Here is a 14,152-nt window from a genome sequence, read left to right on the forward strand (position 1 = left end):
TGTTGATAATACTTCAACTGATACGTTTTAACCGTAGTAGTATACAAAATTTATTATTTAACTAAAGTATACAGTATATTTATAAAAACGTTTAGGAATTAAGATATTTCGTTGAAAATTCAAATTTTTTTTAAATATTTATATTTAGATTTTGGATTTTTTTAATATAGTACTTCAAAAGTAAACACTATAATTTACGTTTATTGATTCTTAATTTTTTTAAGTCAAAATAATTATAATCCACCATCAGGATGGTGGAAACTGCATAATTTGTTTATATTATTTTCATACTATACCAGTTTCCACATAGCAAACAAATATTATATATTATATCTGTGACTGAATTAATGTATGATTATGGCTATATCTCTTAATGGCTTCTTATCCTATATTTGTTTCCAGGATTTACTTTTGGGTCTATTGAACTATTTTAACTACAATTTCAAATATAACCAAAAGTATAAAAGTTTTTTTAAATACATCATTACCGGGTAACTGTTGTTCAGCTTTAAACCCTTTTTAGAAGAAAAACTAATATAACCAAGAAATATCTTCATTTAATTTACTAGTAGTTCATTTAATATTATAGTGGCAATTTTGAAGTTATGCATCCTGATAAGGGAACAAGAGATCTGGATCTCTTTGCCATGTATAACTGAGAATGGAGGTAAATTATCATTACTATCACAAATAGGTTCATCATTCTTATTCTCACATTCTGAGCGGTTGAAAAGTTACTTAGAGTTACTCTAGTAATTTGTGTTAAGGGAGGGAGGGTTATAAAAACTAAAAAGACACTTTTAAAATTTTAGCAGAATCTCACTCGAGACTAAATATTTTGAGAGAGGCTACTCCATCTTTTTAGTAGTACTTCAAGGCTTTTGATACCATTAATAATAATCTTTTCCTAACCATTTTTCCTCCTAATTTACACATGTAATATTACTACGACCAACCTTCCTCTTAGAATATTGAAAAGCCTTTTAATATTCTAAGGCCTTCCTAAATCAAATCAGTACCTACGCTAAAGATACATGAATAAGATATTTCATTTTTCTTCAAAATTGGATGGCTGCAAAACAAACCATTGAGGATGGACTGGACCGTTTCTTAAAAAAAACATAATTAAGGTGTAAATCTAAATAAATCAGCAATGCTTTACTTTGGTAAACACATGTCAGAGCTTAGCAGGAGGATGAATTTAACAATTTACGCGAATGTTATGCCACTTTTACTAAAGTGCTAAAAATGTAGGTCTTCTTGGTGCATTCTTTAATTTTTTTTCATAAAATAATAAAAACTAACCTTATTTAACAAACCGAATCTAATATAGAACTGATGTATACAGTCTAAATCTTAGATATTGAGGATTAATAGGTTCTCCTCGGCATAAAACTCCTATGTATGGACGCAAATTTTCATACCGGGTGGCGCATCGAAAACGAAACAGAGCCAATTACGGGCAGTCCATTAACTTTAAAAAAAACGCTCGGACCCGTCGATTTTATTTTCGAGGGGGACACTTAATAATCACAAAATTACTTTCCCACCTACAATCCCTAAGCGGGGGTGGCACTACCCCTAAAATCTTAAAATGGGAAGAGGGGTCGAGTAATACCTCATTGGAAAGGTCTTTTAATTCTCTTTACAAGGGTACTTGGTTTGACGCAATTTAAGTAAGTACTTTTTAAAATTTTCGCATTTAAACCTTAAAAGGTAATTTTCAATATTTTTACTTTATTATAGACTACTAAAGGTACTTTTAAGAAAAACAATGCCAGGCAGTAGGACAAAACCATCAAGTATTATTAAATTATAAGACAAAAAATGAGATAGCTCTATCATATTACAGAATATTTTGACTTTAAGTCTAGTCATTCAAAAAATTATCGCAAAAATAGATTTAAAAAGAATTTGCTTACGTGTTAACTTATAATAAATGTTCAAAATGGCCACCTCCATTCTCCATACAATAAAAAAGATTTTGCTCAAAGCGTTGTCGCACGTTCTGCAATACTTCAGGGGTGATTTGAAGACACTCATTTACAATTCTGCCTTGTAAATCTTCTAGCGAAGTGGGTTGAGTCTCATAAACTTTGCTTTTTAAGTGACCCAAAGAAAAAAGCCTAGAGGTGATAAATCCGGCGATCGTGGAGCCCATTCAATAGCACCTCTTCTTCCAATCCATCGTCCTGGAAATGTCCGATCCAAATATTCTCACACGAATAACGTATAATGTCGTGGGGCACCATCCTGCTGAAACATCAATCTATCCTCATCGTATCTGTCATTTTGAGTTTCAATTATAGCTGTCAATGCTGGATTAATGGCCTGTTGTAATAGCTCTAAGTACATTTCACCTGTCAGATTTCCAGGTAAAAAAATGGACCAACTAAATTATTACTAAAGATACCAGCCCAGACATTTAACTTTTGTGGGTATTGGGTGTGTACCTCACGATACACTGTAGGATTATTGTCGGACGAATATCGGCAGTTATGACGATTGACCAAGCCATTCAGGAAAAAAGAGCTTTCATCAGAGAAACACGTATTAAACAAAAAAATTGGGTCATTAATAATTCGTTCACTCATAATTTCACTAAATTGTGATCGCCGATCGAAAATCTTCATTTAGCTCTTGCACAAGATGTATTTTGTACGGATGAAACTTATGAGCTTTTAGAGTTCTTTGGATACTACGTCGACTAATACCTGTGACAGTTTCCAATTGACGGGTACTTAATGTAGGATCTAGATTAATATGCCCTAGTACAGCCACTTCCATACCTTCATTCCTTACGGGATTTTCAATATTACGTTTGCGATTCGCCACTGATTCAGTTTCTCGAAATTTGGAAACAAGCTCCAATACATACTTTCGCTGCACCTTGCTGTTTTCATGTCGCTCATTAAATAATTCCGCCGTTCTATTAGTACATTGATTATTTCCAAAAAATAATTTAATTATTTCAATTCTTTCTTCCGTTGTATGCACCATTTTTATTTTTAAAAATAGGTATTACCTAAAAAAAAACAAAGTCCCGCACTATAAATCACATTTTTAACAGCGTACTACATTTAGAATAAATTAAGAATAATTCAATTTTTAGTTTTCGTCAACAAGAAAATTTTACAAATATTTGTAAAGTTTTTTGGCTTAAATGCGAAAATTTTAAAAAGTACTTACTTAAATTGCATCAAACCAAGTACCCTTGTAAAGAGAATTAAAAGACCTTTCCAATGAGGTATCACTCGACCCCCCTTCCCATTTAAGATTTTAGGGGTAGTGCCACCCCCAACAGGGGGTTACTACAACAGGGGGTTGTAGGTTCCACCTACAACCCCCCAACCACCGCTTAGGGGGTTGTAGGTGGAATTTTTATACTATGGTACGAATTTTTATAGGAAAATCAAACCTTATCTTTTTAATCATAATCTTCAATCAATAATCAATTATAGTTAGGTATAATACATTTTCATTTTGCTTTTCAGCTCCTGTTTTGCACTTCAGTGGAGTAATTCAGAATGTTGCATGTAATAGATAATACTTAGGTTATATTATGTGTAATGATTCTTTTTTTATTACTAATGAAAATAAAATTTTTTAATACACAGCGGGTCCTTAATATATTTTAATTCAGTGAATCAACAATAAAACCAATAAAGATCTTTTTTTTTTTTGAGAAAGTCATTATTCATCGAACCCAGTACGTCCCACATCCTATACCTGTATTCTAAGTGAATAAAACTGCCCTTTGTTTAAATCCGATTTTTACTTTCCTTTTATCCGTTACCGTTTCCTGGAGCCCCCCTACCACTTTTTTTTTGCTTTTCATTCTTCATGGAAAAACCATTTGTAAAATCCGGGCGAGTCGCTTTTCGGGGTCCGGTAATGGATGGCAAGGAGCTCGATTTTTAGATGAAAGCTCCGGCTTTTTATTTTTACTGTTACCTTTATTGAAATAGTTCGGTTATGGGTTGATTTTTTTTCATTTATCGCACTTATTTTGTTGAATAACAAATGGGTGAGACTCTTTCTTGTTTTTAACACGACCTGAAAGCATTTTTGTTTGAGAACAATTCATCATAATGAACATTTTACCTATTTTTTTCTAATAATTGACTTCCATCAGTGCTTCAATAACCGAAGAAATATCGACTTTTACCAACTAAAACTAGACATTAATTATGAGCTTTTAGTTGGTAAACTTCTTGTTTTATTAAAAAGTTTCCCTAATGAAATTTCCTGATATTTAAGCCCTCGCATCAACAGCCAGTCATCCGGACAAAAAGGAAAAGTTTTCTCCAACTTTTCCTGACTTAACAAGAAAACTAGCGGTATAAATTACTCGAGTTTAATATCTTTTAATACAGTAATTTTTCTTAACGCAAATACAAAACTCTAATTATATATTAATTGTTGGTACACTTTTTTAATCAGTATTCTTCGTATAGTTCTAGTTTAGTTAATAAATTAAATCCGCTTTTTTCCTGATGCTAGATACACCCCGCTAAGCTCTTCTATTAAACGTTGCTCGCTGAATACTAATGGGCCTCAAAATTTAGGAAAACCGAGGGATAGAGTAATGGGAACTAAAAGGGTTTTTACGACCCCATTTACTTCTCTATTTGACGCACTCATTTTTTTTTTTTAATAAAGTCTCATAAATAATTTCCATTTTTATTAATCAGTCAATCAGGACGATAATTGAAAACTTATGAAAACTCGCTCAAGTGTCGGAATTGTTTAATTAGATTATGCAGATTTTTCATTTAGGAATAATTGATCAGTTTTTATTAAATTATGACGCATGGAGAACTTTTCAGAGAAATTTAAACATTCTTTAATAAATGAATTTTTAGTAATGAGGTCTCCATTTATTTAAATTTAATATGTGTCCGTACGTAATTGCTTTAACTTATATTATGGGATATCATATTTAGTATTAAATTTATGGATTCTACGATGGATTGGTGCGTGCTATATTTTGGTACAGTAGCTCGTGTAGCTTTTGTTAACTTAAATGGGATACATATAATTGCAAAAAAAAATTGAGGGGTCACATGATATACTTTGGAGCAGTATTTTTTTAAGTATACTGAGTTAAAAATCATCCTGTGTAACGAACTTAAAATATTCTTGTTAGTATTAATAATTTATTTTACAGTATTCTAGCTTTCAAATTTTTTTTTAACATTCGTCAATAAAACGGTACAATCTAAATATCATATAATATATAATATCTGACACATATGCATGTTTAAAATACAAAAAATACACATTCAAAACAAACAAGTAAAAATTTAATTTAACAGAGGTTATATATGATACTAGGTATGTATGTACATAAGCTATCCCTGGGATTTTACAATTTTGCCTGTACAATACCCATTCATCACAGCTAAATATGCCCCTTTTAAAAGAGAAAGCAAAATGATTTTCATTTAAAAGTTTAAGTATATTTGTAAGTTTTATTCAAAGATCTTGAAACATAAAATGTAGTTGAGATACGAGAGTTATTATCTCAGGAATTGAACCTTCAGAAGTCGTAGCTGGCGCGTGTTAAATTATTTCTTGCATATATTAGACTTTCATAGTAAGGAAACTGAGGCCTTAAACGAATCTCTGACAAAATCCAGATATTCCACAACCTTTAGAGCTCTTCTTTACAACTTAAAAATTTTCCTAGACTGAGGTGCATGACCCCAAGTCAGAAGACCGTAATTGCTGGTAGACTGTATTTAAGCATGGTAAATAATTAACAAAAGTTTTCTATTAATTGTTCGTTTTGAGGTGATAAATAAGCTTCCTGCAAGATAATCCACATTTTTACATGCTAATATGTAATGTCAGCTGAGGATCTAACAAGATGCCCAGATACCTCATCACATTTGATCCTCAACATTACTTAAATGGCACTTCAGTTCTAACTAACAGTCAATATTCAGTTGCCAATAAGAGACTAATTATTTTATTTTTTTCAAGGAAAAATGTCAATATTTTGGTTTTTTGAATATGGATTTTAATAATTTTTTGAGAAAATACTTGAAAAGCCGTTGGACTATCCCAGGAAACAATATAAAAAAAATTGTAATCAATAGAATTCAAGATATTCACTTGTCAGTGAGAGACATATTTTTCTAACTAACATATTATTCCAGTGAGCAAACTGTCAATATATTGATTTTTAGCCTAAGGATTTGAATATTTTTTTTTTGAAAAATGCTTGAAACATCCTTACAGTCTCTAGAAATTATTAAGTTATTCAATATTTAAAAAAGTTTACCCACTAGAAATCAAGATATTCACTTTTCAGTAGGAGACAAATTATTTTATTTCTTCCAGGCACTCCAGTGAGAAAAATGTCAATATCTTGATTTTCAGTATATGGACTTGAAAATTTTTTTTATAAAATACTTAAAAAGGCCTTAAGAGTCTTTAAAAATCAATAATTACAACATTTTAATCACTACACCTGGAAATATCTACTTGCCAATAAGAGACAAATTTATTTTATTTCTACCAGGCAGTCCAGTAAGAAAAATGCCAATATTTTGATTTTCAGTGTATGGATTTTGAAATTTTTTTAGAAGCTACTTAAAAAGGCCTAAAGAGTCTTTAGAAATCATTAATTACAATATTTTAATCACTAGACCTTGACATATTCACTTGCCAATAAGAGCAAATTATTTTATTTCTTCCAGGCACTCAAGTGAGTAAAATGTCAATATTTTGATTTTCAGTATATGGAATTTCTTAGAAAATAATTAAAAAGGCCTTAAGAGCCTTTAAAAATCAATAATTACAACATTTAAATCACTACACCTGGAAATATCTACTTGCCAATAAGAGACAAATTTATTTGATTTCTACCAGGCACTCCACTAAGAAAAATTTCAATATCTTGATTTTCAGTATATGGACTTGAAAATTTTTTTTATAAAATACTTAAAAAGGCCTTAAGAGTCTTTAAAAATCAATAATTACAACATTTTAATCACTACACCTGGAAATATCTACTTGCCAATAAGAGACAAATTTATTTTATTTCTACCAGGCAGTCCAGTAAGAAAAATGTCAATATTTTGATTTTCAGTGTATGGATTTTGAAATTTTTTTAGAAGCTACTTAAAAAGGCCTAAAGAGTCTTTAGAAATCATTAATTACAATATTTTAATCACTAGACCTTGACATATTCACTTGCCAATAAGAGCAAATTATTTTATTTCTTCCAGGCACTCAAGTGAGTAAAATGTCAATATTTTGATTTTCAGTATATGGAATTTCTTAGAAAATAATTAAAAAGGCCTTAAGAGCCTTTAAAAATCAATAATTACAACATTTTAACCACTACACCTGGAAATATCTACTTGCCAATAAGAGACAAATTTATTTTATTTCTACCAGGCACTCCAGTAAGAAAAATGTCAATATCTTGATTTTCAGTGTATGAATCTTGAAAATTTTTTTAGAAGCTACTTAAAAAGGCCTAAAGAGTCTTTAGAAATCTATAATTACAAAATTTTAATTACTAGACCTCGACATATTCTTTTGCCAATAAGAGCAAATTGTTTTATTTCTTCCAGGCACTCCAGTGACAAAAATGTCAATATCTTAATTTCCAGTTTATGAACTTTAAAAATTTTTTTAGAAAATACTTAAAAAGACCTTAAAAGTCTTAAAAAATTAATAATTACAACATTTTAACCACTAGACCTGGAAATATCTACTTGCCAATAAGAGAAAATTTATTTTATTTCTACCAGGCACTCCAGTACGAAAAATGTCAATATCTTGATTTTTAGTGTATGGATTTTGAAAACTTTTCTAGAAACTACTTAAAAAAACCTAAAGAGTCTTTAAAAATTAATAATTACAAAATCATAATTACTAGACCTCGACATATTTACTTACCAATAAGAGCAAATCATTTTATTTCTTCCAGGCACTCAAGTGAGAAACATGTCAATATCTTGATTTTCAGTATATGGGCTCTAAAAATTTTTTTAGAAAATACTTTAGAAAGCCTTAAGACCCTTTATAAATCAATAATTACAACATTTTAACCACTACACCTGTAAATATCTACTTGCCAATAAGAGACAAATTTATTTTATTTCTACCAGGCACTCCAGTAAGAAAAATATCAATATCTTGATTTTCAAAGAATGGATTTTGAACATTTTTTTAGAAGCTCCTTAAAAAGGCCTAAAGAGTCTTTAGAAGTTATATAAACATTGGGTTATAATGGGATTTGCGAAAATCCATAGAAATTTTAGCACTTCTTGAAAATTCCCTTTGCGTATTCTTTTTACCCTAAAATAACTGTGAGTGCGACAATCTTGTAGATAGTCTCATTAGATTTCGAACGGTCACGGTATGGAATCATCATTCAACTATGATAATATGTTTATTAGATTTGTCGTAATTGGATGTCAAAGTTTGACATTTCTGGGATCTTGAACGAGACTTATTTAGAAATGCTAAAAGGCCTCTAAAAATTCCATATCTTGGAAAGTATGAATGCTATCATCTTGTAGGTAGTTTCATGGGATTCGGAAGGACCAGAATATGAAATAGTGACAGTTTATTCATAAATGTCTCTATTGCGTCTCTAACTTTTAAGAATGTAATTTATTTAAAAGAAAAATCCCCTGTAGATGTATGTGATTAACAGGCAAGCTGTAACTATGTCAATATCTTGATTTTCAGTATATGGGCTCTAAAAATTTTTTTAGAAAATACTTTAGAAAGCCTTAAGACCCTTTATAAATCAATAATTACAACATTTTAACCACTACACCTGTAAATATCTACTTGCCAATAAGAGACAAATTTATTTTATTTCTACCAGGCACTCCAGTAAGAAAAATATCAATATCTTGATTTTCAAAGAATGGATTTTGAACATTTTTTTAGAAGCTCCTTAAAAAGGCCTAAAGAGTCTTTAGAAATTATTACAATTATTACAAAATTTTAATCAATAGACCTCGACATATTCACTTGCCAATAAGAGCAAATTATTTTATTTCTTCCAGGCACTCCAGTGAGAAAAATGTCAATATCTTGATTTTCAGTGTATGGGCTCTGAAAATTTTTTTAGAAAATACTTTAAAAAGCCTTTAAAAATCAATAATTACAACATTTAAACCATTACACCTGGAAATATCTACTTGCCAATAAGAGAAAATATTATTTTATTTCTACCAGGCACTCCAGTAAGAAAAATGTCAATATCTTGATTTTCAGTGTATGGATTTTGAAAATTTTTTAGAAACTACTTAAAAAGGCCTTAAGAGTGTTTAAAAATCAATAATTACAACATTTTAACTACTACACCCGGAGATATCTACTTGCAAATAAGAAACAAATTTATTTTATTTCTACTAGGCACTCCAGTAAGAAAAATGTCAATATCTTGATTTTCAGTGTATGGATTTTGAAAATTTTTTTAGAAGCTACTTAAAAAGGCCTAAAGAGTCTTTAGAAATCAATAATTACAAAATCTTAATCACTAGGCCTTGACATATTCTTTTGCCAATAAGAGCAAATTATTTTATTTCTTCCAGGCACTCCAGTGATAAAAATGTCAATATCTTGATTTTCAGTATTTGGACTTTTCTAGAAAATACTTAAAAAGGCCTTAAGAGTCTTTAAAAATCAATAATTACAACATTTTAACCACTACACCTGGAGATATCTACTTGCCAATAAGAGACAAATTTATTTTATTTCTACCAGGCACTCCACTAAGAAAAATGTCAATATCTTGGTTTTTAGTGTATGGATCTTGAAAATTCGTTTAGAAACTACTTAAAAAGGCCTAAAGGGCCTTTAGAAATGAATACTTATAAAAATCTAACTTGTAGACCTCGAGATATCCACAACATGGTAACAAGAGACAAATTATTTTCGTTCATCCGGGCACTCTATTGAGGAAAACGTCAATATTTTGAATTTTACTGTATTGATTTTAATATTTTTTACATAAAATACTTAAAAAGCCCTTAAGAGTCAAATATTTACACCCCTATATACCAGTTTTTTCACTATCGCCTTTTAGAGTTGACTGCGAAAATTCCTAAAAATATATATTTTTTTATTTCAAAATTGTACTCTAAAAGTGTAATACCTGGGAAAATAAAAGTGCTGCGATTTTACGGGTAGCTTTATTAGATTCAAAACAATCGGAATATAGAACACTTGTGGGAATTATGACAATCCAGTTATTAGTTTTTCCGTAATTGGCTGTCAAAGTTTGAGATATCTAATTTTTGAGTATTTCAATATCTAGGCCATAAGTTATATAAACATTGGGTTATAATGGGATTTGCGAAAATCCATAGAAATTTTAGCACTTCTTGAAAATTCCCTTTGCGTATTCTTTTTACCCTAAAATAACTGTGAGTGCGACAATCTTGTAGATAGTCTCATTAGATTTCGAACGGTCACGGTATGGAATCATCATTCAACTATGATAATATGTTTATTAGATTTGTCGTAATTGGATGTCAAAGTTTGACATTTCTGGGATCTTGAACGAGACTTATTTAGAAATGCTAAAAGGCCTCTAAAAATTCCATATCTTGGAAAGTATGAATGCTATCATCTTGTAGGTAGTTTCATGGGATTCGGAAGGACCAGAATATGAAATAGTGACAGTTTATTCATAAATGTCTCTATTGCGTCTCTAACTTTTAAGAATGTAATTTATTTAAAAGAAAAATCCCCTGTAGATGTATGTGATTAACAGGCAAGCTGTAACTATGGCTATATAAGTGGTACACCCTTAAGAATCTCCTCCGCTATACCTACTATTCCTATGAAAGGGTTTACGCAAATATCGTTTTATTAAATACTTGCATATAAACAAGGTGTTCCGATATGTGAAATAGAGCTATTTTTCTATAGCTTTGCCGTTTACTGAACCCCTAGAGTGGCTTTTATTAGGAAAAATAGGCCACCTATATAACGCATATAGAGGAATTTCCTCGTATTTATATACAGACGCTCTTACCTAAACAAAGCCATTTCCCAGCCGTCTAAAATACATAATGATGTTTCTTTATCATCCCTTTCCCGTTTGAGTTTTCCGCAAATTCGTTGTTACAGTATCAAAATGCAAACAACTTTAACTCATGTTACCGTCGAGCTTCCTCAGCTTCAGGGCTTTAACATCAAGTTGACGTCGTTATATTTAAAATTGAATTCATTGCCGCCATTTTGCTTAAGCCGGGAAACCCTAATGGGATTAGAACTGGTATATCCCGTTGGCTACGTGTGTAAAACGCCGTTAAATTGTCGTTAAGAATGAGCTATTTTGTCGCTCTCTTTTGCATCCCCATGGCCGCGACTGAGAAGATAAAACGTCACTTTCTCGTTTTATAAATGAGTTATTTTAGTGAAACGTTGTTTTATTTTTAACTTTTTGGGCCAATTAAGGGAAAATTTATGTATCAAATCGTGTCCGAGGGTTGCGTGAACAACAATAAATGGGTCTCCTAACGAGTTTTGAAATGGCACGAGTTTTCTTCGGCTTACCAGTCAGTGATTACGATCGTTAAAGAATCTTTGGCCTCAAATCGGGTTTTCAGGTATTATTTTTGTAGCGATTTCATTGTGTGTCAGATCAGTCACGAAAACTGGTGAAAAAGTCAATTTTTTCATGTTTTACTTCCAATTTCATTCGTCACAATTAGGTAAGTAAAGGCGTAGAATACTTAGACCACAGAAAACAAATATAAAAATATAGAAATAAGACAAGAGCATCTTTTTTATGTAAAAACGTTGGTTCTTTTTAATTTTACTATCCAAATAATTAAAAAGTGACCAGAAAAAAAGTTGATGACAATTTTTATCTTTGCTGACCCTTTAATTTTAATCGACCCTGTATACATTTTAGCATAAAAAGTTATAAAATCAGTTAGTAACAATAACAGTAGTATATGATAAAAATTTCGAAAAATAACGACCAGTCGTTTCAAAAATATTAACAAAAAACCATCTTCCATAGGAATTATAAAACACGCTGTAACATGAAAACGATTCACTTTTCAAGATTCGTGTATATGAAGTTTTTGTCTTATTTTTAGATAAAGATGCAGCTGGTAAAATATTGCGATGTAATTTCGGGACACCCTGTAGTATTATTTAAGTCTAAACTAATTTTTTGTATTCATCATATTTATATGTTTCGAATTTATACACCAAAAACTGTTTCGCATCAATTTCGTTTGTGTACGATGAAAATAAATTTCGAGTGCGAAAGGTATTTGATTACGTTTAAAAAGATATTCATGTATGCGAATTCCACTTTCTTAAAAAAGTTGTTGTCCCGATATCTCATAAAGTAATCGATCCTGAAAGGAGGATAAAATACTTACCAGACACGAAGGCAACCTTACGAAGAATAGCATGTCCTTTACTTGAAAATGCCGAAAATCATCATTCAATGAACGAGGAAATGGTAAATCATCGTTGTAACTTGTGTTTTTTATTAATAGAGTAAAAAATATATAAATATTAGAACCTATATAGAATACAGTAATTTTTTGAGAACCTTTAAAAGATATTTTTTTTGTCAAAATATTGTTTATTGTATGCTTGCACTTTGTTTCATAGCATCTTCTCTAATTTGATTTAAATCTCTATCAGGGTTAGTTTCACTGTCTAAAAATTTTCGAATGTCATCATTTGGATCTTTCTGATTAACTCCAAGTAACATTAAAGGTGTTGTGCCAATTGATCGACAACAAGTAATGTTTATCGCGAATTTAACTTCCGGAAGCAACTTACACCAAGTTAAAATGTTTCGACCCTGGGAAAATAGGCAGGAAAATTTGGCAAATGAAGAGGAAAGTGTTTGTGTGGGCTTATGGAGACCGTGGGTGCACAAGAAAGACAATAAAATTTTTTGATGAAAATAATAAGAGTGATCTGGATAGTGATTTAGACTTACATAGTTCTGATAGTTCATTTTCTAGTGTTGAGGAAGCAAAAAGAAGCAAGGGAAGTAGAAGCTACAGGGGAAAATCAAGCAGTTTTAAAACGTAATTGTTTAAGTACAGACGCCAAACAAATTTATCCAATTGTCAATAACAATCTAAGGAATGATCCTCAGTTCACAAATGATTGTAGTGCTTTGCAAAAAACGTTTTTAACAGGGGTTGCCTATAGTACAATATGCCTGTAAAAAAAGGGATTAAAGACAGAATAAAAAGGAAAGATGCAGGACAATCAAAGGGACTTGACACGGATATTGCTAAATTGCTAAGGAAAGGTGTGTATTCTACATACAAAAACAATGAGGTTCTGACCATAGAGATGATTAATGACACCTTATCGGCAAGGAACAAACATTTCTTAGTCTCAACCTTGCGGAGATACCTGATAAAACTTGGATTTAAGCTTAAGATGGTTAACAAAAGAGCTGCTGTAATGGAATTGTCAGGTGGTGTATAGAATATTTGAAGAAAATTAAAAAATTTTGGGAGGAAGAAAGATCCATATATTATTTAGCCGAAACATGGTATGATACGATTATGATTGATATATGATTTCCATTCTCTGGGAAAAAGTCGTTTTTGCCATAGTAAGAAAACCATATTTTTATTAATTAAACAAGTTTAAAATTTTATTTTTTACAGCTTACTGCCCCTGTTTGTCCTTCAGTGATACAATAAAGACTGCTTCTTCCACCATTCTCTGGGAAAAACCCTTTTTTGCTATGGTAAGAAAAACACTGTTTTTATTAAGAAAGCAAGTCTGAAATTTTGTTTTTTACAGCTTACTGCCCCTGTTGTCCTTCAGCGAGACAATAAAGACTACTTCTTCCTCCATTCTCTGGAGAAAAGTCCCTTTTTTTGCCATAGTAAGAAAACCCTATTTTTATTAATTAAACAAGTTTAAAGTTTTGTTTTTTTCAGCTTACTGCCCCTGTTTGTTCTTCAGCGACACAATAAAGTATATATAATGTAATGCTTTAGTATCCATATGTTGATGTGCGATATGAAGTTGGAATCCATAGCGGCAACAGAGAAACTGTTTCCTTCCTTAATGGAAGAAACTGCTAAAGAACAAAGGCAAAAAAACAGAATTTAGAAAATTGTATTAACTCTTTGGACCAGATTCAAATGAGTGGTTAAGTTTA

General features: G+C 30.9%; 1 long non-coding RNA gene across 1 annotated transcript; it reads left to right on the plus strand.

The window, feature by feature from the left end:
• Positions 1–13,255: 13,255 nt before the first annotated feature.
• Positions 13,256–13,870, plus strand: LOC126734439 (uncharacterized). The gene is made up of 3 exons (XR_007660052.1): positions 13,256–13,594; positions 13,650–13,732; positions 13,789–13,870. It is a non-coding gene; the product is annotated as an uncharacterized LOC126734439 (long non-coding RNA).
• Positions 13,871–14,152: the final 282 nt, after the last annotated feature.

This window comes from Anthonomus grandis, chromosome 3, assembly GCF_022605725.1.
Source record: "Anthonomus grandis grandis chromosome 3, icAntGran1.3, whole genome shotgun sequence".
NCBI lineage: Eukaryota > Metazoa > Arthropoda > Insecta > Coleoptera > Curculionidae > Anthonomus > Anthonomus grandis.